At 38.7% G+C, this 27670-nt stretch overlaps 1 long non-coding RNA gene across 1 annotated transcript in view; it reads left to right on the top strand.

Annotated features, from left to right (window-relative positions):
- LOC144382593 (uncharacterized) overlaps positions 1 to 27670 on the top strand; it is a 78547-nt gene that overhangs the window by 15577 nt on the left and 35300 nt on the right. The window contains exons 2-3 of the long non-coding RNA XR_013449856.1: positions 6214 to 6397; positions 8116 to 8254. This is a non-coding gene — a long non-coding RNA (uncharacterized LOC144382593). The remainder of the gene's footprint in view (positions 1 to 6213; positions 6398 to 8115; positions 8255 to 27670) is intronic.

Here is a 27670-nt window from a genome sequence, read left to right as displayed (position 1 = left end):
AAGTAGATAGGAGCTGTGAAAATGTCTTACCTTGTCCTGGAAGCATTCTTTTCCCTTCAAAATTTGCTGTGGTGATCAGTCTAACACAAATGTGAATCTGCTGCTACCCTTATAGAAACCATTCATTAACTCCCCAAAGCTTACAGTATAAAGTTTCTGTGTTATCAATCCCAGTTGCATACTTCCCTTTCTTGTAAAAGGATAATATAACCCACCATTTGGGTGTGACTTACAGTGTCTTCTATAGGATGAGTTTACATGCCCAGTCCATTATGTTGGGCTTGCTCACGTGACTTGCTTTGGCTACTGAAATATGAGCAAATGAAATGTTTACTTCATTCAAGCAGAAGCTTTAAGAACCATTGCGTATGTCCAGCTTCCTGCAACGAGAGTGCATGTCCCAAATAAGGACTGCTCCTTAATCCTGGGTGCTCTGACAGGCAGCTATGTGGAACAGAGCCACAGCAGATGACCCACAATCATTGATATGTTACACAAGGAAAATTTAATGTTTGTCGTTGAGCCACTGAGACTTTTGAGTTGCTTATCACTTCTGCAAAGCTGATTAATACATAATTTGTTAATGAATGTGGAGTACTGCTATTACAAAGTACCTAAATAAGAGAGTAGCTGATGCAGATTTATATTTAAGATTGATCGCATTAGCAAATTTTGGGCACAAGATAATGCTTTGATAGGATGAAACATCTGTATTTATTTTTTTTTATTTTTTAAGTAGGCTCCATGCCTAGCTTGGAGCCCAGCCCTGGATTTGAACTCACAATGCTGAGATCAAGAGTCAGATGCTTAACCAACTGAGCCCCCCAGGCCCCCCAGGATAAAACATCTTTATAGCCCTCTCTCTATGTCAGTGGTTTTGTATCTTCTTAAATATGTAGATTCATTACCATGTGGCATAAAGAGATAAGCTCATTCTAGTTTTTCTAATGTATGGGTGGCTAGCTGAAAATTAATAATATATGACTGTTCTTAGACTTTGCCCTTTTCATGTACACTAGAGAAGGCTCTCACCCACTCTACACATGGAGAGCGTTATGCAGAATTGGAATTGCCCTTAAGATTTGGGAAACAACATAAATAAAAATCAGAATTCTTATTTTCCTGTTCTTCTATGAATACAACACTGTTCCCAACTGAACCATGTGGGTAATTGTTTCAATATGGATTAATATTCATGCTAGCCTACCCCTTTGTGAGCCTCAGCCCATCTCTGACCCCCACTGTCCCTGAGCTTTCCCTGAGCCACACCTAGTTTCTCCTCCCATCTCCAGGGAGAGCTTCATCCGCTCCCCTCCCTATTCCTGACCCTACCAGCTTCCCAAGTCTCACTTCATTTCACAAATTTAACCATGTCTTAATGGTAAAATTTAAGAATGGGATTTAGATGTGGGTAGAGATGAAGGTGTTTGCAGCATACATTATTGAATGATTTTTTAAAGTAGTGGGTTTCTTTTAAGGTTTTATCAAAATACAACATAAAATTCTTGTTACTGTGTCAAAACTGTCATATCAAATACTTTCTACTTCTTTCTGCTTTCCTCACTTGTAACCATTTTTGATAAATCAGGGATGCTTCTCTGTAATTTGAAATAAATCTTTAAAGGAACATATCTGAGGTCTCTGGATTTTGTCCTTGGCCTCTTTAATGCCAATTAATAGTGAGTTGGCCTGAGATATAAAGCTTAGTACAGAACAGAGCCATTCGGATTGGATCTGAGAACTGGTAAATCCCAACCAATGGATTATGGATTGGTTAAAATTTTTTATTAATAAAGAAACTAATGAATTCCCTTATTTTTAATTTTTATTTTATTATGTTATGTCACTCTACATTATATCATTAGTTTTTGATGTAGTGTTCTGTGATTCATTGTTTGTGTATAACACCCAGTGCTCCATGCAATACGTGCCTTTCTTAATACCCATCACCAGGCTAACCCATCCCCCCACCCCCCTCCCCTCTAAAACCCTCAGTTTGTTTCTCAGAGTCCATAGTCTCTCATGGTTCATCTATCTTCTTCTTCTTCTTCTTCTTTTTTAACATATAATGTATTATTTGTTTCAGAGGAATTCTTAATCTCAGGAAACAAACTGAGGGTTGCTGGAGTGGTGGGGGGTGGGAGGGATAGGGTGGCTGGGTGATGGACTAATGAATTTACTTTAATTCTAAACAAGTTACATTACTTTCAGCTAATTATCTGGGTTTTATATAGTCAAAGTTTAAGCAATAATGTTCAAAGAATAGTGCAGGCAAATTATATTTTATATATATATATATTATTTTTTCTCCCCCAAATCACACCATTTAAGAGTCACAGATTTAGAAAGGTTTTCCCTGGAACACCTATCTCTCAAAGCCTTCTCCATCAAAACTTCCTCCCTTCTTTCCATTCTTTCCTCTGTAGCCATCCCAAGAATTAAATTCTAAGCAAGCTTCTTTTGCATTAATCTCTTCTCCAGCTGAGCTTCTGCCAATCTCTTATCTGCTTGTCCAGCGTGGCACTACAGTTCAGAAAAACCTTGTTCCTTAGTTTGTCTATTTCTTAGCAACATAGAAGTATTAAAATCTAAATACAAATTCTCAACATAGTCTAGGTCAATGAACAATACTCATACCAATTAAGTCCCAGCGCTGTGACTCTAGATCTCTGAACTTGGCTGCAGTTATTCTCAATTATTTTTCTGATTGTGAACTCACATTTTATTGCTCTTCTGCCACTGCTTATAAAATCATTTCATAATCACTTTATAGATGCCTTGAGTAGTATCTCTTCGATTAAAAATACCTCTTTTTCTAATTATAATATTTTATTTTTAACCCTCCCTAATTAGGGACATTTAATGTTGTCTATCCTTTTTTGGGATATTCAGTAAAACTGGTATGCTATTGCTATTTTAGGGCAGCCCCACTTCCAGTTGCTCAGCATGTTTATATGACCTAGTTTATTTGTGCTTCATTGACAAAAGCCAGACCTGCTCATATGCTCTCGTAGGAGATGCTAGGGCTCTTCTAGCCTTGGTCCTAAATTTACAGTCAAACGAACCTGGAATTTTTCAGGGTAGATCACAACGACTCTTACAGATTTTAAATTCTTTTCTGAAATTCCTTATCTGTATGATACCAAAACAAACAGTGATACAGTGAACCAAGTAATTGGTTTAATCAGGAAAATTGATTTGACTACAGTTTTTACTTTCAAAATGATGGAAAAATATCAATAAAATAATTGACTTATTATGTATTTTGAATAGTTTGGGATCAAAATTACTGAACATTTCCTGTCTAGTTTTCTATGTAAACTAGACAAGAATTTTACTAAAGTTGTTCATGGAAGCACGATTTTTTTGCTTGGATGAAATATGACTCAATGAATGTATTAGTTTTTCTTTCAAGCCATCAATTTACTTTTTTCTCCTGAGAAAGACTTGATTTTTTTTCTTGATGATGATTTTACTAAATTTTTTTTTAGAATATAAAAACAGATCATTTATTTAAACAAAGTTTTTATAGAAGGCAATAGGAAAATATATACACCTTTAAGTACTTTATTAGTTTTAAAATAGTTATTAAATAGCATAAATTCAGTGTAAAATATAACTGAGAATAAAGCTGAGAGTGGAAACAACTTTTTTCCCTATCAATTTAGTGAAAAGTTAAATGTGCTCCTAATACAACTTAATAACAGATCTCCATTTCCCCCCTTCAGGTCTTTTCTTATCATATTATTTCTAAAGAAATGTATTAGAAAAATAAACAGAGTATGAAACAAAAACTGAGTGCAAAACAGTTTTCCTAATTTTCTTCCATTTTTATAAAACTTCCTAAAAGTATGACATTTCTCATATCTACTCTCCTCTTGCCTCACAGAAACTGTAATGTGTGTGAGAGAAGGCCAGTTTCTATCAGTTAGTGAAAATGAATATTTCTATAATCGTCTATTATTTACACAAGACTTGTATGTGATAGTACTGAGATGCACACCCATGTCTTCTGATGGCCCTCAGGCTTTTCTCAACACTTTTTTTTTTTAAAGATTTTATTTATTTGACAGAGAGAGACAAAGCAAGAGAGGGAACACAAGCATGGGGAGTGGGAGAGGGAGAAGCAGGCTTCCCGCGGAGCAGGGAGCCCAGTGCACGGCTCCATCCTAGGACCCTGGGATCATGACCTGAGCCAAAGGCAGATGCTTAATGACTGAGCCACCCAGGCGCCCCTCAACACTTTTTATCTCTGTATTCATTGTTTTGTTTTTTGAGAAATACGCGATTATCATGGCCTGTATACAAAAGTAAGGTTCAGCTATAGACTTAGGTAAATAAACCCTACATACCCTCTAATCTTGTTATACTGCAATCCTTCGGGGGTCAATGCAGTAGAAACATGTTACAAGTGAAGCAGTGTCAAAGGAAAGCCATTCAAGAAATTTAGATCAGGTCCAAAACTGGACCTTTTACTCCTATTAGGATCTATTTATTGCTTATTATATCCCAAGCAGCAGACACTAGGAAACCCATGATGAACAAGAGATTGTTTCAACCGCCTCAAGGGGATATATTCTAATGAAGAAGATGCATAAGAACACAAAACTAAAAAAAAATTATGATATAGCAAATTAAGTATTATCATATGAAATGCAGAAGAGTAGTGGGAGAAAACCTTGGGTGCTGGTGGCAGTAGGGAAAGGGAGCCACTTCTAAATGAGTATGGAAAGAAGAGGAGCTTTAAAGAGGATGTCAGCGGTGCCTGGGTGACTCAGTCAGTTAAGCGTTTGCCTTTGGCTCAGGTCACGGTCCCGGGGTCCTGGGATGGAGCCCAGTCCTGGGATCAAGCCTGCTTCAGGCTCCCTGCTCAGGGGGGATCCTGCTTCTCCCTCTGACCCTCCCCCCTGCTCTGCTTTCACTGGCTCTCTCTCTCTCTCATGAATAAATAAAAAACCTTTTAAAAAAGTAATTAAAAAAATAATGATGATGTCAGCGGAGTCTGTGAATGGGGTGGGACAGAGTGTGGTGGTGGGCAAGAGGAATTGCTGGGGGAAGGCACTGGGTAATGGGAGACTATGCTGTAACAAAGACCAGGCAACAGTGACTGAAGCAGGTTTAATTCATTTCTCTCTCATCTAAAGTTCCAAGGTAGGTGGTCCCTAACAAATAGAGCCGCTTGTACCATGAAGTTCACCCAAGGACCCAGGTTCCTTGGGCATGGCTTTTGTATTGTGTTCCAAGGTGACTATTTCAAATTTGACCAGCAGGAAATGGAGAAGAAAGTTGGGTATACTCTGTTTTTAAAAACATGAAGAGAAGCTTCATACATTAATTCTGTTCACATCCCTTAGCAGAACTTAGTTACATGGCTGACCACACCTAGCTACAAAGGAAGCTAAGAAATAGAATCTTTAGCGTTGCAGCCATGTTCCTACCTGAAATTTCTATTGCTATAGAAGAAGCAAAGAACAGGTATCGAGGACACAACTTACAGCCTCTGCCAAAGTCTGGCACTTTGGTGACCCAAAATTCTGAGTGTACTATTTTTTTATACACAGAACACAGTCACCCCTATGCAAGAAAGAGAATCCCTAAGTATTATCTGTCTGCTGCATTAGTTCAAAATCCAGGATTGCTGAGTAATACAAAATCCAGTCTCTGGGTGATATGTGTCCTTTTAATTAGGACTGAATGTGGATTTTATGATCCAGTGACCTAAAAACTAAAAACTGAAAAAAAAAAAAAAGTTTTCTCCATAAACCTCTGCCCAGACCAGTATACAAAGATGGGATAGGAATCAAATAACTACAATAAAAACTCCTTTTCGGAAAATGAAACAATTGGAAATGCATGAAAATCACTGATTTCTACAATTTTCAAATTCTAGTGGCAGAAATTAGAAAAACTCCCTACTCTGACAGTAAAGTAAGGTTGGTTACTCTATCTTTCAACCCCCATTCTGCTCTCTGAGAGGGATTCCCCTGTCCACTGTTTTCTGTGGTTATAGCTGAAGTAGGTAGTGGGGCCATGCCCTCATTAGAAGGCTAAACATCTTTCACACCTGCTTCCTGATGGTGCAGATTTGGAGATCCAGAGTTTGCTTTAGAGATTAAAAAAAAAAAAAATTACACACTTTTGTGAGCCAGGCTTGCAAGTTATTTTTAGCAATAAATTTCCCTCAAAAACTTGGTGTGCTTCTTGTGTTTCTAGATAACCACAGCAAAGCAGATCATCTAGGCATAGGGTGATTCAAGTCTCTGGTCTGCCCTTCATGCTCACTCCACACCTGCCATTTACCCCCAAATTGAAGCTGTCTGGATCAAAACCTTCAGTTGGAAGGCAGCATTTTCGGTCTGGCTTTTGTCACCAGGAGGAAGTTCCCATTATCTGCCTGGTAAGTCTTAATGGGGATGCTTGAGAAAGGCTGGGATATGGCTTAGTTTTCTCCATGCCTCCTCTTTAGAGCTAGAACCACCTCTTCTAACTAGCATGAATTCATGACTCTCTCACAACTTTGGTAAGAGGCAAGAAGCAGCCGACTCCCATTAACAGGAGTTTTTCCAATTATTTTCACTTGAATTACAGGCTCTGTCAGCATATGGTTGGTATGGTTGGCATGCAAGATGTTGCAAGTGACAGTTTTACCAAAACTTTTTGCACTATAAAACAAGTATGCCTAAGTTTTCACTCTGTGATATCTACCATTTTGTCCCCAACTACCCAGCCACCAAGCTAGTACTACACATTTTCATTTTTGTTGCAATAATGCCCAGATTCTAGGATTCAAATTCTCTGTCAATAAAATTTTAATGCAAGAAGCAGAAAACATTTAGTTATTTTAGACAGAAAGTGATTGAATCCACTTAATTAGACAAGACTCAAGGAGATTAACAAATTGTTATATTGACTACAGAAATAGATTGCAGGCAGAACTGACTTTCTAGAGAAGCTCTTAACTCTGATGAAATCCGGAAGAAATTAGAGATCTCTCTCTCACTGGAGATCTTGAGTCCAAGAAGACACCCCTCTATCTGTAATCCAGAAATAGGAAACCGAAACCAGGAAGTTATCACTACTGAGGTCACATTGCTTCTCATCATCCCTGGAGCTGGAGCGATGATGCAGAAAAACCACGCTTCCACAGTGTTGCTTGTCAGAAGAAACCGTCAAAACCGCAGAGGATGGTTTTCACTCACTTCTGCCTTCCAAATCTCTTGCTAACGCTTTTATTTGGAACTTAACTCACATATAAAACCCAAGAAGCAAGGGAGTCTGGGAAATTATTTACTTTCCAGCCTCTGTGGTACACAGAGACACACTGGATGAATGGAGGGATAGATGCTGACTGAAAATTAATTACAATAAGGAAAATATGAAAAAAACTTTAGGTAAGATATGAGAACCATCAGCAAAAGGATGGTAACTGAAGCCAAGGAGAGGATGTAATCAAGGGAAAGAGGGCAGTGGAAAGAAAGTATGGAGGACAGAACCAAACCAAATTTAAGGGATAAGCAGAGGAAGAGAAACTCCCAGAGAAGGCTGGAATGGAAAGACCAGAGAAGTGGAAAGAAAACCAAGAAGAGTGTGTTGTCTTGGTATGTACAAGAAGGGAGCATTAAAAGAAAAAGGTGACAACAGAGTCAAAGACTGATAAAAATTTAGTAAGAAAGGATTGAAGATGGTAACTGGATTAAGAAAAAAGGCATAACCTTGGTGGTGATGGTGTTTCGTTAAGTGATAGGAGTAGGAGAGTCCCAGACTCAGTGAGTTGAAGAAGGAGGAGAATCAGGAGTCAAGGAGTATAGACAACTGTAGTAACTTTGCCCATAAAACTATAGAATAGATGTACGTATTAGCTCAAAGTAGATTTGGGGGAAAGCAAATAAATATTATTTTTCTTGCTCTTTTTAAGGTAAGAGAGTTGAGAATATTTAAATATTCAGTGGGAATGATAAGAAGGAATTGAGAAGTTGAAATATAGAAGGAAAGGCAAAAAGTAATGGAAGATGGTTCTTGAGGGCAGGAAGAAATGGAACCCAGTGCAGGTGTGGAAGGAATGCTGTGGGTGAGAAATAAAACACTTTTTCCAGCCTTTTTTCCATCCAACACCAGGCTTGAATTCATAACCTTGAGATAAAGACCTGAGCTGAGATCAAGAGTTGGACGTTTAACCGACTGAGCCACCCAGGCACTCCGTGGACACCTTTTCCATTATTGTAGAAGAAATAGTAAAGGATGGGTCTAGATGCAGGTAAGATTGGATGGTGAGGCATGAGCTTGAAAGAAGCCCACTGGGCAACCCCCTTAGGTCCCCTTCCTCCATGGGAACTTTGTACTATCACTTTGCTATCACTCAATAAACGTTGCTTTGCTGCCCACCACAAAGAAAGAAAAAAGAAAGAAAGAAAGAGAGAGAGAGAGAGAGAAAGAGAGAAAGAAAAAGAAAGAAAGAAAGAAAGAGAAAGAAAGAAAGAAAGAAAGAAAGAAAGAAAGAAAGAAAGAAAGAAAGAAAAAAGCTCACTGATATTTTCTTTTTTCCCATATGTATAAGTAGAAAAGTCTCTTTGTTAAATTGAGGAGACACCTAATGAGTTACAGTATTCATGAAGAGTTGAGAATATTTGATTCTAAACTAATATCACAGATCAATTACTTTCTGGTGAAATTGATTGAAGTTCCACGAACTAGGTGGTTTTAAACAACAGATGCTCACTGTCTCATAGCTCTGGAGGCCAGAAGTCTAAAATCAAAGTGTCAGCAGATCTGTGTTTCCTCTGAAGGAACTAGGAATGGATCTGTTTGAGATCTCTCTCCTAATTCCTGGTAGGTTCTTGGCTTACAGCAATGTAATTCCAAGCTTCATGTGGCTTTCTCCCTGTGTGTGTCTCTGTCCAAATTTCCCCTTTTTATAAGGACACCATATTAGGGGCCCACCCTACTCTAGTATGTTCTCATCTTAACTAATTTTATCTGCCATAACCTTAGTTTCAAGTAAGGTCAGATTCTGAGGTACTGGGGATTAGAACTTCAGCATATGAAATGGTGGGGGCGGGAGCCACGATTCAAACCATAAGAGAGTGACACTCCTAGATGCCAGGGGATGGAAAGTTGCTAACAGCAAACCCTCTATCTCAGGAAGGGGTGAATACTGTGTTAGATGCAGCTGAAACTAGAGTGGCAGAAGTGGAGAGTGAAGCCATCACTTAAGAATAATAATGCCAAGCCCTAGGGTTATTATGAGGATTAAAGGAGATAATACATATAAAACATTTAGCACAAAACCCAGACTATATGAAAAGTACTCAATAAATGGTTAAGGATCCTGGCTTCCTTTCGATAAATAACAGTTACTACTATAAAAATAACACTAATAGGGATGGCTGGGTGGCTCAGTTGGTTAAGCATCTGCCTTCAGGTCCTGGGATGAAGTCCCACATTGGACTCCTTAATCTCAGCAGGGAGCCTGCTTCTCCCTCTGCCTGCCACTCCCTCTGCCTGTGCTCTCTCTGTCTCTGACAAATAAATAAAATTTAAATAAATAAATAAATAACACTAATATTAGTAATAGTATTCTTCAATTTATTTATAATTTATAAACTGCCATCTGTCCAGGCCCTGTTTTAAGAGTAAGAATATAAGGTAGATTAAAATTAAATATTTGTTGAATGAATGAATGACCTTATAGTGTAATGGGGCAGAAAGTCATTATAGACAATTATGGGCCAGTGAAGCAAATGCAAAAAGGCATACAGAGTCCTCTGGGAAGGTTTGGAGGGCTAGGGATGGCTTCAACAAGAGATGATAGTTGAATATTTACATAGGCCTGCACACCTCTGGAGTGGTAGAAAGTAGGCACCACAACAATCATAATTTTTACATCATTGACTCAATTCCCTCATTGAAATTGACAGTGTGGCATCTCTCCCCAGACTATGTTAGCATGTTTTTATATTGGCAGTTGCATAAGGCTAAGGGATAGATTTTCCAATTTTGGAAGGTTTTAGTCAGAATATAGCTTCAAATTATAAAGTATTAGAAGTAGAACCCATACATAATTATAGATAATATTTAATGAGAATCATTTTGAAGCCTATCAAGTTTTAAAAGTTTAAGGTTTTGGGGCTCCTGGGTAGCTCAATCAGTTAAGCGTCTGCCTTCGGCTCAGGTCATGATCCCGGGGTGCTGGGATCGAGCCCTGCATCAGGCTCCCTGCTCAGCAGGAAGTCTGCTTCTCCCTCTGCCCCTCTCCCTGCTCATGCTCTCTCTTGTTCTCTCTCTCTCAAATAAATAAATAAAATCTTTTAAAAAATTTAAGGTTTTGATTACAAAGAAACAGGGACAGATGATCATGTTTATGAAAACTAAGAAATAGTGAATAACACCTAGAACTAACTCTTAAAACAAAGACAAGAGGCATATTCATTATTTCTCATTTTCCTCCTTCCCTTCCTTACCTCTTAAAGTCACACATGGAGTATCCCTTACTTGGCTGATGAAATCTGAGTAGAAAGGATACTTGTCATTTCCACACTGATAAATCAGTGTGTGATAAACTACAATGGCTTTTCCTATCTCATTGATCAGAAAACATTGCCTAGATAGTGGTGTCCCATCAGCCTGTGTGTCTGAATGACAGCAATCACCAAAGACATGTACAAACCTACACTGCACAGGTAAATGAGAAACTTTTGTTATGCCAAGCCACTGCGATTTGGGTACTGTTTGTTAATACGGCATAACCTAGCACTTTCTACTAATACAATAATTGAGGTTTAAACCAGCATTTAATACATCAGTATCTTCAAGGGCACAATTAGAAGCTGTTTTCTTTCCTTCCCTCTTACCATGAAATCTTTGTCAATTAATAGACAGATATTCCTTACTATAGAAAGGACCTCTTAATATCTTGTAAAATATTTCAGAAGGTTTGTCACCTCCTTAAACTATAAAATTTGTTTTTGAGTTTTGTGGCCATGCAACTTTTTTTCTGGTGAGAACTGTTCATAATTTTTATCTAGTTCCTCAAGAAGCCCATAACATATACAAAATTAAGAACAGCCACTATAGAAGCTGATATTTATAAGTTCCTACATCAGTGAATATAGTTGCATGACAACTTAACATTAACCAGTAAACAGTAGCTAGTCAGGATGTGAGTTGGAGAGAACACTGTTTTGGAGAGTTTAATAAACAGTAACTATGTACAAATTTCTAAATTAATTAATACTCTGGTTTTCTGACTTTTAAAATTGTTAAGTTTTTCCATCATTAATAGCTCTCCAATTTATCATAACATTTCTTTAAGATGACACTGGAGTATTGTTTTACCAATGGATTCTGCATACCAGTTCCTGAATTGGGTCTATGCAAAACACACATGAACACACACACATATATACACATATGCACATGCATACACATGCACCTGGTAGAAATTCAATCAAAAGGTTAAACTGAAAACTTCTCAGATATTACTGTAAAGTTCATGGTATGTTCTGTGGAGCTCTAGGTGCATCATGGGCAAGAGAAAGGTAGGTCTAGGGGCTCTCTGTGCTCCCAGTCCTACTCTTGCTTCAACTAGAGCAGCTCCTCTTGTGTGTTTTAACCTCTTCCCCCACCTCACCAGAACTCCTGCTTTAAAAATGTTCAAGAGCCACTAATGTAAACTATACATGAGAACATAGTGAGCTGTCTCCAAGAACTTGGAAACGAGGTTGACTTCTGAGAGTTAAACTATGAAATCCAAACTAAGGAATGAGACAAAAAATAAAAATCATTTTGAAGAAAGAGGATGGTTCTCAGGTCTGAATAATATTTGACTCACCCAAGTAATATATTTATGTTTCTAAAGAAATAATGTGCCCCTCAGAAAATACTGAAGAAAGGATAGGTGATCGGTAATAGACCATGGAAAAAATGAAAGAGAAAACTTCTCCATTTCCGGTCTCGAACAGAAAAACTAAACACATGGATCCATCAGGTTAAGTTTGTTGAGCTCAAAATACTCTCCTTACCTCCTGACATACTGCCTTGACCCAAAGTGAAGAAATTTTTCTACCAAAGGAAGAAGGAATTGATAATTAGATTGGTTAAAGCCATCTTTCATCGCTTCCCAAGGCAATGACCTGGGAATGCATCTTTGGGACAATTAGGGCTCACTGGCTCTGTGCACATACGCGACAAATGGGAATTAAATTCTGAGAGATTAACTTGATTTGCTAGTGAGCCCTGACTCATAAAGTTATTAGGTTGAACCATATGAAACTGCTGATATCCAACCATTTTTAGCCTATAAAGCTGGAGGTTGCATATGATTCTACATAGTACTCATATGGACCGAGTTCAGATTGAGTCTAGCTCCAAAGCTTGGCTCTTTTCACTGTGTAGCATTGCTGTTTCTGCAAAATGTTTGAAATGTATTGACTGGCCATTTTTGAGAAGTATATTTTCTTATTTTCTGTGGTTAAATAAGGAAAATCTTGAGTTAGTCTTTTTGATATTTTGCTTTGCAGTCTATAGGACCACTGGAAGAGGCAAAGAGGTGTTTATAAAGACACATCTGGAAACAATGTGTAGGATGGATTGGAGAAGAGGCTTATGTAGAGAGACTAGGTATGAGAGGAACCAGTAGACCGGGGGAAGCAATGAAACCAAAGGGATAGAAAGGATGAGAATTCAAAGGGGAAAAAAATGACCAGGAAACAACTTTTCCACCCTTGCCAGAGGGCCACTAAGGAGATCACTCCTTGCCTTTTGGGACAATCCAGCCTTGCCCAGGTCTTTTTAAAGTACAATCAGTAAGTAATCAGACCTGATATCCCATCTCAGTTATTATGCAATGAGAGTGAGTCACTTCTCTCCTGTCTACATTTTCTCTCTGGGCTGTCTTATTCCATAGCCTAGACTGCCAACTGAGTGGCAATGATTAGCAAATCTTTATCTCTTGCCCAAACCTCTCTCTTGGCCACAGATTCCACCTAAAGGACAATGGAAGAGCTTCACCTGGTTGTCCCAGAAGCACCTCCAACTAATAGCTGAGCTCATAGATTTCCCTACTAATTGGATCTTTCCTGTATCTCTACAATTTGTTAATAGCATGCTAGGGCTTCATCTTAGATGATTCCTTCTCCTCCATCCTCAACATCTAATCTGTTCCTCTAACCTGTGTTTGTTTGCTTTTTTTAAATCTCCTAAACATCTCCTTCTATTCCCATTGCCAATGTTGAGTTGCACACTGATTTTTACAATGGCTTCTTTACTAATCTTTCTTTTAAAATACACTCTTCAGGGGTGCCTGGGTGGCTCAGATGGTTAAGCGTCTGCCTTCGGCTCAGGTCATGATCCTGGGGTCCACTGATTGAGCCCCACGTCGGGCTCCCTGGTCAGTGGGGAGTCTGCTTCTCCCTCTCCCCACACCCCCAATCCCCTGCTCATGTGTGCTCTCTCTCTCTCAAATGAATAAATTTTAAAAAAAAATCTAAAATACACTTTCAAATAAACTACAACTAATTCCCCCTTTAGAAATCATCAGAGACTCAGTTTCAAACTCCTTACTGTGCCTTATTTTCACCACCTGTTTACTGCTAAATTTTCTAGCTTCATCTACATGCATTCTCTCCCGTATATTTTTTTTTATTTCTCTTGTGATTTCTAGGCAAAAAGGATTGTCAACTCACCAAACATGTATATTTTGCCATGCCTCCATGCATGTATGCAGATTTTCCTTCCACCTAGAATGTCCTTTCCTCCACCTCTGCCACACCTCGTACCTGCCTCGTCCACCTGGTTCTCCTTAGTCATACTGAAAACAGCTTTTCCATCTTCTCCATGAATCCTTCCCACACCTCCTTCCCTTTCCCCCAGGCAGAGTGACTTGCTCCCTCTTCTTTACTCCCAAATACCTTCTTTAACATCTATATTGCATTAATTACCTCATTATATAATAACTCTCTGCTCTATAGATTGTATCTTCCTGAGACTCAGATCTTGAATGGATGAAGGAATGAGGGAGTCTGAGCCAATTTTATTTCCCTTTTATGATATAAAAGTAGTTTAAAACTGAACCATGGAAATGTAACTGGTATTTTCAGGAATCTGTGATCCTTTAGTTACTGTCAGTTATGCTGATTTTACAAAAAAAAACCAAAACATTTGATTTTTGTCCTTTTCTAGTTCATGCTGTCATAGAGGAGGTTTTCCATCTTTGTATATATAAAAATATTCATTGATGATTAATAACTGTATTTCTTTGATTAGTTGAGAGCTAAACCAATAAACAAGGTCTTTTAAAAAAAAATCTACTCATTTCTATTATCCAGAGTTCTCATTTTCAGGAAGAGATATAGTTTCAAAAATGTTAGGCCTTTCTAGTTAGGTCCTAAAAACATAATTTTTTAGAGTGCTTAAAGGCAAGAACTCAAAATTTCATTATTATTTTTCAGACATTTTTGAGCAATTATTATTTCTTGATGTGTTATAAAGCTACTTTTTTTTAAAAAAGATTTTATTTATTTATTTGACAGAGAGACACAGTGAGAGAGGGAACACAAGCAGGGGGAATAGGAGAGGGAGAAGCAGGCTTCCCGTGGAGCAGGGAGCACGATGCAGGGCTCAATCCCAGGACCCTGGGATCATGACCTGAGCCAAAGGCAGACGCTTAACAACTGAGCCACCCAGGCACCCCTAGAGCTACATTCTATTTCTCTCTATTTATAGGCTTAACAGGTTCTTGAATCACTGTTTGGGAAATAGAGTAGAGAAGGATCTCTTCTTCCTTCTTCTAAAGAAATGCTAATCTTCCAAGGGAATATTAATCTAATTGGAGCCAAATCTTAAACATTGTTGGACCACATTTAACTATAGATGGGGGTATATGGTATATAAGGTCCTGTACTTAATTGTGAATCTCCCTTCTTCCTCTTGTACCAGGAGGCAAGAGCCAGAGAAAGTGTTGAAGGGTCTTCTCCAAAGGTAATCCTAGTCATCCTATTCTCTTTCTTTGCAGCAACCACAAACATTCTCATCTCTTTAATCTTTTGTTCCAAATGGTCAACCTGAAGTTAGTAAGACACTAAAATATGGATTTATACTTAAACTAGTGAAAAAAGCACTTAAAGTAATCCTTTTTACCAGGTCACATTCATTAACACAGCTAACCAGAGATCTCTCCATTGGAATTTAAGTACGGGAGCAGCTAATAATAGACTGGTAACTTTTTTGCCATTTCCCCTGGATCCTTGTGAATATTTCTTCTATGTGGAAATCATGTGAGAAGAAACAACTAAACAAAGACTAGGTTGAAGCATTCCTGGGTTTCTTGGCTATAATACCATATAAGAATCCCCCGAACTCACATGATCATTCATAACCAGTTTTTGGGGATGGTTTTATTTACTTATTTTTAAGATTTTATTTATTTATTTGAGAGAGAGAGAGCACAAGGAGAGGGGAGAGTCAGAGGGAGAAGCAGACTCCCCACTGGGCAGGGAGCCTGATGCAGGACTCAATCCTGGGACTACCAGATCATGACCTGAGCCAAAGGCAGTTGTTTAACTGAGTGAGCCACCCAGGCTCCCCTGAGATAGCTTTAAGTATAAGGCTACCAGGAAAGGATAGTGACAGAATAATAATGGTAAAGATCATTATCATAATAACATTAAGCAGCTGACACTTCTTGGATATTTAGTGTATGTCAGACTCTGTGGTCATTGTCTTATATATGCAATTTTACTAAATTCTCAAAACAACTCTATGAAGTAGGTACTATTTTTTCCGGTACATAGATTAGAAACCTAAGGGCTAGAAAAGTTAGGTAATTTTCCTAAGGTCCAAAATGACACTAGTGTTCAGTATTATGTTAATTTGAGCATTTGAAAGGAAAGTGATGACTTTATAAATCTTGTTTTGAGATTTATGTTCTCATCAATAGTACAAGCACAATTTGGAAAGGGGCTAAACACAAATATAACTTAGTGGAATTTTTTGGTAAGACATATTCATTCAAATAAAATACTGACTTAGGCATCTACCTTATTTGGAGATACAGTATTCTTTTATTTAGACTTATATCCTAATTAAAGGTATAAATTGTTGAATTTCAATTTTGCCTCTAGCTCTGCTTACTATTAAAGCCTATGGGTTTCTTTTAGTGCATAGTATCTGAACTCCAAGCATTTATTAATATATAAAAACATCATACTCTTTGCTATACATTTCTGGACTATTTTCTTAAGAATATGTAGTCTGTGCATTTTTGAAGACCTTTTTTCTTTGAGTGAAACCTTCCAGATTTACCAAGCTGATCTTTGGAATTATACATTAGCCTACATTGAAAAGTATTAGCAAAGCATTCCTTTTTTATCACACCACATAGGGTTCATTTATGAACTCAAAACCAGGAGTAGTTGGGCCTTTCTTGATTGGAGTTTTATAGCCATTAGGCAGATTTATAGTGTCCCAGTGTTATTGTGTACCAGTAATAGGAGAAATGGAGTCATGGAATATTTTGGTACTCTGGACTCTGGTAGAAATATTTCTAACAATTATTTCTTTGACATGTCAAGATCTTGATCAGTAATGCTATCTATAATAACTTGGTGAAATGGAGAGATTCTTTAAAGGTGCAATATAGTAGAATTATAGAGATTATTTTTAATAATGAGTTTCAAGTTCTTCATCTTAGAGGCTCCCTAAAAGCTCCATCGCCTCCACTGCTGTATATCATCACCTATTAACTGTTTCCATTCAGGAATGCACTGCACATATCAAATGAATATTGTTAAGAGCCATTAAATATACTTTTTTTTTAGAAATATAACAAATGACCTTGTGGAAGAAACAACTGAGAATTGGGTATGAAGACATGTGCTTAACTACAGTCTAGTGTAGGATTTTCATCAAAGGTCATTTTTCTTGTTAGGACGATCATGAATTGATGAATAACATAAAGCAGCCCGGGCAATGTTTGTATGGTTACATTTTATATTTCAACTTCTCTAACGCCACTAATAGAAATTTTTATCATGATTTTTTTCCAAAGGGATTTATCTGCATAAAAGATATGCAAAATAAGGTTAATAAAATAGAAAATCAGAGCAAAGGGAGAAAAGAAAATGAAAATATCCTAACTCTATAATAATTTATGCAGTTGAACTTCACATTTATTTCAGAGCTTCCTGACATACAAGGGGGAGAAAAGGAAAATATGGTCAGTTACAATAGGGCTTTTTACCTATTATATCAAAACTGACATTATATTACAAAGCAAACATTATAATTATTTTAAGGGACATGGCAGGGAACAGGCGCCTGCCTTATCTACCCTGGGATCCAGATAACCTGAGGGCTGAAAAGATCAGTAGTATTTGGGCACACCTATAAACACTCCAGGGTATACTCATGAGCCAAGGCATGGTGGTTGGAAAATCTGTTACATAGTTTACATTATGAAAGGGTGTCTCCTAGTTTCCCTGGGGGGAGGGGGGAGTACTTTTCCTACATCTAAATTCTAAAATACTACATTTATCACATTGAGAATAAATTAGAATAGATTTCTTAGATTCACAGTTAATATCTGCACAGTCATTCACTTTTGGTGTTACTTAACGTTATGATGGGCCATTAATAAAGAGGATTTTGTTTACATGTTTGTTTGGCTTTCACTGTTTCTAGGCATGGTCTCATTCTATGTGGCAGGTTACAGCATCATCCAGTTCTCCAAAGGAATTTCTTAGAGTAGGAGATGTAGGGCTTCCCTCCTTGCTTTCTAATAGAAGACACATGATTTCCCTTGGAGAGTGTGAAGACCAGCCAGTTCTTCAGCTGTGGCAATTATGTATGAGTATGTGTTCTGCACAATTTGGAAAGGGGCTAAACACAAATATAACTTAGTGGAATTTTTTGGTAAGACATATTCATTGGCCCACACTTCCAAACCCTATGAATGGTGTGAAAGGGCAGAGCGCTGCAACTTGATCCCTGCAGGAAAAGGACACAGATTTTAGTGTAAATGTAGACTTTTGCATAATGAACTGATATGTAAGCTTCCAAGTTGTGCAAGTTGTAACGGGTAGTATTTTGGAAACAAACATACAGGTATAATCAGCTACTAAGATACATAAGCAGAATATGTTTTTACTCAGAGAGGGCCTTGTGAGGGGCGTGGAAAGGAGCTTTTAAAATGAGGGAGACACTAAATCCTGTTGCCATGCAGGATTGAAAAAGTAAACAGTATACACACTCCCAAGGGCTTTTCTTTAAAAGAATCTGCATTGGAATGAGAACAGCAGATATCACAGCCAACTGTTGCCATGAAAAGCAGAGAAACTAACCCAAGCCGAGAAGATTCATGTCAACTGATAGCTTGGCTAAAAGTTAAGGGAACACTATTATAAGAGCTAATATTTATTAGGTAGATGATATTTCCTCCCAGATATTTTTTAATAGTTTGGTTTGAAGTAATGTGATTAAAAAAAAAAAAAAACCAACAAGTTTTTTGGGTTTTTTTATTAGATTAGAACACTATCTTCATCCAGTTGGAATATCCACTGCTCTTTTGAATCATCTTAACTTGACTGTACAAATCACCACGTTCTGGAGAATTGGTGTTCAGAGTGTTAAGGCCTACATTGTGTTGCTCCCAGATTCATATGTTGAAATTCTAACCCCTAGTACCTCAGAATGTGACTGTATTTAGAACTAGGACCTTATAGAGGTAATTAAGGTAAAATTAGGTCAGAGGGGTGGGCCCTAATCCAATATGACTGGTATTTTTATAAGAAAAGGAGATTAGGATACAGACATGTACATGCACAGAGGAAAAGATCAGGTAAGGACTCAGGGAGAAGGCAGCCATCTGCAAGCCAAGGAGAGAGGCCTCAGAAGAAACCAAACCTGCTGGCACCTTGATTTTAGAATTCCAGGCTCCAGAACTGTGAGAAAATAAATGTGTGTTGTTTAAGCTACCCAGCATGTGGCATTTCGTTATGGCAGCCTTAGAGAATGAACACACAGGGTGTGATATAAAAAAAATGACCTAGCAAGTATTTCTGATTTTTAAAAGAATAATTTTCAGTATGTCTGCTTTAAAGAATAAAATTCATGGGGCGCCTGGGTGACTCAGTCAGTTAGGCATCTGCCTTCTGCTCAGGTCCTGATCCCAGGGTTCTGGGATAGAGCCCCGCATCAGGCTCCCTGCTCCGCGGGGAGCCTGCTTCTCCCTCTGCCTGCTCTTCTCCTGCTTGCGCGCTCTCTCTCTCTCTCTCTCTGTCTAATAAATAAATAAAATCTTTAAAAAAAAAAGAATAAAATTCACAACTTTCTTCTAAAGTTGGCTAAAGATTCAGAGCTCCTCAATTTAAATAAGGGTTTCCCTGGCTGGACTGTAAGTTCCTTTAAAAAAGGAGCTGAGCCATGTTCTTGTTTTCTGTGCATTCTCTGGGTGATGGCATATATTAAGATCTGTTGAACTTAATTCTTTGATTTTTCATAAAGAAGAAAGTGAATTCTGCTAACTATAAACCAAGAATCTTGCCCTCTATTTGAATCAGTAATCGAGAAAGAATTTATACAAAGATGATTAAAATTTAGCATGGCACCACTAGTAATAAGGAGTGTGAGCCCAATCAACCCCTCTTTGGGTAATTCATTCAATGACATTGGACATTACTGTCTAGCTCTTGAAAGACTCTCCAACTTTGACTTCTACAACATTGTTTTGATCTCTCTTACCTCCTTGACAAGAGCTTCTCTGTCTCCTTCCCTTGCTTTTCCTTTTCCAGGCTTCTTTCTTTCTTTTTTTTTTTTTTTTAAACATTTTATTTTATTATTTATTTGAGAGAGAGAGTGAGAGAGAGAGCACAAGAGGGGGTAGGGTCAGAGGGAGAAGCAGACTCCCCTCTGAGCAGGGAGCTCGATGCGGGACTCAATCCCGGGACTCTGGGATCATGACCTGAGCCAAAGGCAGTCGCTTAACCAGCTGAGCCACCCAGGCACCCCTCTTCCAGGCTTCTGTCAAAGCCGTTGGAGTAACCAATACATTGAATAAGCACACCTCTTGGCATAATCAAAATATAACTTTTTTGTTATACTTGTAGGGTAATCTTCCCCTATCCTGGATGGAAATTGATGGCGCTTACACCCGTTTTCTGCTACGTCTTAGAATTTTAGGTACTTAGAAGGTGAGCAGTGATAACGCTGGGACTCACCTGTTCCTACTTGATTTGTTCCACTGTTCTCTTTGGTCAGGCTTTTCCATCTGCTTCCTGCACTCTGAGATCAATCCTTATAGCCCCAGGAGTTGAGAGGAAAAAGAAATTCCTATTGATCTGGATTTACAAGCCAATTCCAGCTTAGGTCATATGCCAGGTTTTTAGCAACTCTAAACTTACATGCTGCTTTGAGGTGTGGGAGCTGGGACTTAGCAAATGACATTTCCCAGATTCTTTTGTCAGCTAGTTTCTTACCAGCTTCTCTGAATGAGAGGCACTAGAGAACATTAGAAGGCAACAGGAGAGAAGAAAGGAATTTCTTCCCCTTTCCCCAGTTGCCAGTTCATCACTCCAGCAGCTAGGGAAAGTGGCTCCAGCTTCCAGCTTCTTTCTGAACTCCCTTCACCATGTTCCTTAGAGGAACCAGCAGCTACCAGGACATATTCCCTCAGTAGTTGGAGCTAACAATTGTTCTGCTTCATGTTATCTACCAGGCCAGCAGGTGTGGCCAGCCACATCTCAAAAGTCCGCACCCTAGTTGGAGATCTTCCCCCTACAGCTTAGAGCACCAGGTCTACAAAGTTTCCTCCTGTGAACTCCTGTGTCTCTACTCCTCACCACTTTTTGCTTCTGCAGACCAAGAGTTATTTGCTCCATGCTATGGAAAGAGTTCTCTGGTTTAACTCCTCTCTCTCTGAAATACCCAGTGTGGTTTCCGATTACTTTATTGGCCTCTGAGTTACACAGGTCAAGGGGCCAATCACCAATTGCTAAAGCCAGAGAGTGACCACAGTTGGTCAAGCCTGGGACTTCTGTAGCTGAGAGCATGATCTTTTATTAGAAAAAGATGGCACTAGAGGACAGCTATGAGACAGAAACTACAGTTATCATAGTAAAAAATAGCTTTGTATTTTTTCATGATAAATTAGGGAAAGGAAGAAGGAGAATCGTAACTGAAAAGTAGAGAGTGAGAGTAAGGGAAGAGTTCTGTTCTGAGATAAACGCTGATAGGAAGGACTAAATTACATGCAGAGACAAAAGGATCAGAGAAAGAAGAGATAATGGATGTTGTTGAGCTCAAAAGAGAGTCGGAACCTAGATTGAGGCTAAGCTTTGAATAGGAGGCAGGGCACATTTGCTGAAATAGGAGTGAAGAAGGAGGTGCAGGGACGATTTCTAGGTGCAGGAACTTGTTGGAGCTTACCTATACTGACCTCTATTTTCTCTGTTAAGATGAAGGTAGGTCATTTTCAGGGAGGAAGGGGGTGAAGTAGGTCTATGGCGGAAGTTTGAGGAGAGAGAAGGTGTAGAAAAGCCCTCTTGTAAAGGAGAGAGAAAGGTGGTCAAAGAAACACAATGGGGTTACCAGAAATAGTGAAGGCACCTTTAAATTTAGTAATCATAAATTTGTAAGGGTACCAGCTTTCTCTCCTGTGTACCTTTTTCATTTGAATTCTGGTACATGAGTGTGTGGAGTAAGTGCAGAGAAAGTATGAAGAAAGTGTGGAGTTAGCATGGAGAAAATGTGAAGAAAGCGTGGAGAAAGCGGATATTTAGTTTCTTCGAAAAAGGGGGATGGAGAGGGACAAGAGAGCTTGAGGTTTTGGCAAAAGAATTATTGAGGTGGCAAACCATTATATTCTGGGAAAAGGGAGAACAAAAGGCAGAAGGGAGCTGAAGAAAAGGGGTACAGCAGACTCAAAAGACTGGAGAGCCCAAAGAGATTCAGGAGTGATCCCCATGGCAGGCACTGAGATAAGCAATCTGGAAGGATAGAAGGGATATATGGTCACAGAGCACAAGGACTTTAAATGATGATTATGGAAATGGGCCACTCAGGTAGAGGAAAATTTATTGAAGAAGAGAATGTCAAGGAATCAAGAAATATTTATTTCTAATTGCTGGGATAAAGCCTTGTGTGTATGCTCATTGCTTTATACATCCAATATTAGTTTTCTCCTGTTAAATTGTGAGCCTATTGAGAGCAGGGTCTGTGTCTAAAATATGTTTTGCTCATCTAGAGCCTCACAAAACATCTTTCCCATAGAATACTTTGAAAGAACAATATACATTTTTTTTTTTAATTTTTTTATTGTTATGTTAATCCCCATACATTACATCATTAGTTTTAGATATAGTGTTCCATGATTCATTGTTTATGCATAACACCCAGTGCTCCATGCAGAACGTGCCCTCCTCAATACCCATCACCAGGCTAACCCATCCTCCCAACCCCCTCCCCTCTAGAACCCTCAGTTTGTTTTTCAGAGTCCATCGTCTCTTCATGGTTCTTCTCCCCCTCCGATTTCCCCCCCTTCATTCTTCCCCTCCTGCTACATTCTTCTTCTTCTTTTTTTCTTTCTTAACATATATTGCATTATTTGTTTCAGAGGTACAGATCTGAGATTCAACAGTCCTGCACAATTCACAGCGCTTACCAGAACACATACCCTCCCCAGTGTCCATCACCCAGTCACCCCATCCCTCCCACCCCACCCCCCACTCCAGCAACCCTCAGTTTGTTTCCTGAGATTAAGAATTCCTCATATCAGTGAGGTCATATGATACATGTCTTTCTCTGTTTGACTTATTTCGCTCAGCATAATACCCTTCCACGTCGTTGCAAATGGCAAGATCTTATTCCTTTTGATGGCTGCATAATATTCCATTGTATATATATACCACCTCTTCTTTATCCATTCATCTGTTGATGGACATCTTGGCTCTTTCCACAGTTTGGCTATTGTGGACATTGCTGCTATAAACATCGGGGTGCACGTAGCCTTTCGGGTCCCTACTTTTGTATCTTTGGGGTAAATACCCAGTAGTGCAATTGCTGGATCATATGGTAGCTCTATTTTCAACTTTTTGAGGAACCTCCATACTGTTTTCCAGAGTGGCTGCACCAGCTTGCATTCCCACCAACAGTGTAGGAGGGTTCCCCTTTCTCCGCATCCCCGCCAACATCTGTCATTTCCTGACTTGTTAATTTTAGCCATTCTGACTGGTGTGAGGTGGTATCTCATTGAGGTTTTGATTTGGATTTCCCTGATGCCGAGCGATATTGAACACTTTTTCATGTGTCTGTTGGCCATTTGGATGTCTTCTTTGGAGAAATGTCTGTTCATGTCTTCTGCCCATTTCTTGATTGGATTATTTGTTCTTTTGGTGTTGAGTTTGATGAGTTCTTTATAGATTTTGGATACTAGCCCTTTATCTGATATGTCATTTGCAAATATCTTCTCCCATTCTGTCAGTTGTCTTTTGGTTTTGTTGACTGTTTCCTTTGCTTTGCAAAAGCTTTTTATCTTGATGAAGTCCCAATAGTTCATTTTTGCCCTTGCTTCCCTTGCCTTTGGCGATGTTTCTAGGAAGAAGTTGCTGCGGCTGAGGTCGAAGAGGTTGCTGCCTGTGTTCTCCTTTAGGATTTTGATGGACTCCTGTCTCACATTGAGGTCTTTCAACCATTTGGAGTCTATTTTTGTGTGTGGTGTAAGGAAATGGTCCAGTTTCATTCTTCTGCATGTGGCTGTCCAATTTTCCCAACACCATTTGTTGAAGAGACTGTCTTTTTTCCATTGGACATTCTTTCCTGCTTTGTCTAAGATTAGTTGACCATAGAGTTGAGGGTCCATTTCTGGGCTCTCTATTCTGTTCCATTGATCTATGTGCCTGTTTTTGTGCCAGTACCATACTGTCTTGATGATGACAGCTTTGTAGTAGAGCTGGAAGTCTGGAATTGTGATGCCGCCAGCTTTGCTTTTCTTTTTCAACATTCCTCTGGCTATGCGGGGTCTTTTCTGGTTCCATACAAATTTTAGGATTATTTGTTCCATTTCTTTGAAGAAAGTGGATGGTATTTTGATGGGGATTGCATTGAATGTGTAGATTGCTCTAGGTAGGATTGACATCTTCACAATATTTGTTCTTCCAATCCATGAGCATGGAATGTTTTTCCATTTCTTTGTGTCTTCCTCAATTTCTTTCATGAGTATTTTATAGTTTTCTGAGTACAGATCCTTTGCCTCTTTGGTTAGATTTATTCCTAGGTATCTTATGGTTTTGGGTGCAATTGTAAATGGGATCGACTCCTTAATTTCTCTTTCTTCTGACTTGTTGTTGGTGTATAGGAATGCCACTGACTTCTGTGCATTGATTTTATATCCTGCCACTTGACTGAATTCCTGTATGAGTTCTAGCAGTTTTGGGGTGGAGTCTTTGGGATTTTCCACATAAAGTATCATATCATCTGCAAAGAGTGAGAGTTTGACTTCTTCTTTGCCAATTTGGATGCCTTTGATTTCTTTTTGTTGTCTGATTGCTGTGGCTAGGACTTCCAGTACTATGTTGAATAGCAGTGGTGATAGTGGACATCCCTGCCGCGTTCCTGACCTTAGGGGGAAAGCTCTCAGTTTTTCCCCATTGAGAATGATATTCGCTGTAGGTTTTTCATAGATGGCTTTTATGATATTGAGGTATGTACCCTCTATCCCTATACTCTGAAGAGTTTTGATCAAGAAAGGATGCTGTACTTTGTCAAATGCTTTTTCTGCATCTATTGAGAGGATCATGTGATTCTTGTTTTTTCTTTTGTTAATGTATTGTATCACGTTGATTGATTTGCGGATGTTGAACCAACCTTGTAGCCCAGGGATAAATCCGACTTGGTCGTGGTGAATAATCCTTTTAATGTACTGTTGGATCCTATTGGCTAGTATTTTGGTGAGAATTTTTGCATCCATGTTCATCAGGGATATTGGTCTGTAATTCTCCTTTTTGATGGGGTCTTTGTCTGGTTTTGGGATCAAGGTAATGCTGGCCTCATAAAATGAGTTTGGAAGTTTTCCTTCCATTTCTATTTTTTGGAACAGTTTCAGAAGGATAGGTATTAATTCTTCTTGAAATGTTTGGTAGAATTCCCCTGGGAAGCCATCTGGCCCTGGGCTTTTGTGTTTTGGGAGATTTTTGATGACTGCTTCTATTTCCTTAGTGGTTATAGGTCTGTTCAGGTGTTCTATTTCTTCCTGGTTCAGTTTTGGTAGTTGATACATCTCTAGGAAATCATCCATTACTTCCAGGTTATCTAATTTGTTGGCATAGAGTTGCTCATAATATGTTCTTATAATTGTTTGTATTTCCTTGGTGTTGGTTGTGATTTCTCCTCTTTCATTCATGATTTTGTTGATTTGGGTCATTTCTCTTTTCTTTTTGATAAGTCTGGCCAGGGGCTTATCAATCTTGTTAATTCTTTCAAAGAACCAGCTCCTAGTTTCGTTGATCTGTTCTACTGTTCTTTTGGTTTCTATTTCATTGATTTCTGCTCTGATCTTTATTATTTCTCTTCTCCTGCTGGGTTTAGGCTTTATTTGCTGTTCTTTCTCCAGCTCCTTTAGGTGTAGGGTTAGGTTGTGTACTTGAGACCTTTCTTGTTTCTTGAGAAAGGCTTGTATTGCTATATACTTTCCTCTTAGGACTGCCTTTGCTGTATCCCAAAGATTTTGAATAGTTGTGTTTTCATTTTCATTGGTTTCCATGAATTTTTTTAATTCTTCTTTAATTTCCTGGTTGACCCATTCATTCTTCAGTAGGATGCTCTTTAGCCTCCATGTATTTGAGTTCTTTCTGACTTTCCTCTTGTGATTGAGTTCTAGTTTCAAAGCATTGTGGTCTGAAAATAGGCAGGGGATGATCCCAATCTTCTGGTACCGGTTGAGACCTGATTTATGACCTAGGATGTGATCTATTCTGGAGAATGTTCCATGGGCACTAGAGAAGAATGTGTATTCTATTGCTTTGGGATGGAATGTTCTGAATATGTCTGTGAAGTCCATTTGGTCCAGTGTGTCATTTAAAGTCTTTATTTTCTTGTTGCTCTTTTGCTTAGACGATCTGTCCATTTCAGTGAGGGGGGTGTTAAAGTCCCCCACTATTATTGTATTGTTGTCGATGTGTTTCTTTGCTTTTGTTATTAATTGCCTTATATAATTGGCTGCTCCCATGTTAGGGGCATAGATATTTACAATTGTTAGATCTTCTTGTTGGATAGACCCTTTAAGTATGATATAGTGTCCTTCCTCATCTCTTATTACAGTCTTTGGTTTAAAATCTAATTTGTCTGATATAAGGATTGCCACCCCAGCTTTCTTTTGGTGTCCATTAGCATGGTAAATGGTTTTCCACCCCCTCACTTTCAATCTGGGGGTGTCTTTGGGTCTAAAATGAGTCTCTTGCAGACAGCATATCGATGGGTCTTGTTTTTTAATCCAATCTGATAGCCTGTGTCTTTTGATTGGGGCATTTAGCCCATTTACATTCAGGGTAACTATTGAAAGATAGGAGTTCAGTGCCATTGTATTGCCTGTAAAGTGACTGTTACTGTATATTGTTTGTGTTCCTTTCTGGTCTATGTTGCTTTTAGGCTCTCTCTTTGCTTAGAGGACCCCTTTCAATATTTGTTGTAGGGCTGGTTTCGTGTTTGCAAATTCCTTTAGTTTTTGTTTGTCCTGGAAGCTTTTGATCTCTCCTTCAATTTTCAATGACAGCCTAGCTGGATATAGTATTCTTGGCTGCATATTTTTCTCATTTAGTGCTCTGAATATGTCCTGCCAGTCCTTTCTGGCCTGCCAGGTCTCTGTGGATAAGTCTGTTGCCAATCTAATGTTTCTACCATTGTAGGTTACATATCTCTTCTCCCGAGCTGCTTTCAGGATTTTCTCTTTGTCTCTGAGACTCGTAAGTTTTACTATTAGATGTCGGGGTGTTGACCTATTTTTATTGATTTTGAGAGGGGTTCTCTGTGCTTCCTGGATTTTGATGCCTGTTTCCTTCCCCAAATTAGGGAAGTTCTCTGCTATAATTTGCTCCATTATACCTTCTGCACCTCTCTCTCTTTCTTCTTCTTCTGGGATCCCAATTATTCTAATGTTGTTCCGTCTTATGGTATCGTTTATTTCTCGAATTCTGCCCTCGTGATCCAGTAGTTGTTTATCTCTCTTTTTCTCAGCTTCTTTATTTTCCATCATTTGGTCTTCTATCTCACTGATTCTTTCTTCTGCCTCATTTATCCTAGCAGTTAGTGCCCCCATATTTGATTGCACCTCATTGATAGCCTTTTTGATTTCTACTTGGTTCGATTTTAGTTCTTTTACTTCTCCAGAAAGGGTTTCTCTAATAACTTCCATGTTTTTTTCAAGCCCAGCTAGTATCTTTAAAGTGATGATTCTGAACTCTAGATCTGACATTGTACTAATGTCCGTATTGAGTAGGTCCCTGGCAGTCGGTACTACCTCTTGTTCTTTTTGTTGAGGTGATTTTTTCCGTCTTGTCATTTTGTGCAGAGGAGAATAGATTAATGAGAAAACAAAATGCTAGCAGGGTAACAACGTCCCCAGAAAATATACTCTAAACAAATCAGAAAAGACCTGAAGCAGTGGGAAAAGAAAGGGAAAGAGAGAAAAAAG

This window comes from Halichoerus grypus, chromosome 7 (genome assembly GCF_964656455.1).
Source record: "Halichoerus grypus chromosome 7, mHalGry1.hap1.1, whole genome shotgun sequence".
Taxonomy (NCBI): domain Eukaryota; kingdom Metazoa; phylum Chordata; class Mammalia; order Carnivora; family Phocidae; genus Halichoerus; species Halichoerus grypus.
This window is presented reverse-complemented; position numbering and strand designations above follow the sequence as displayed.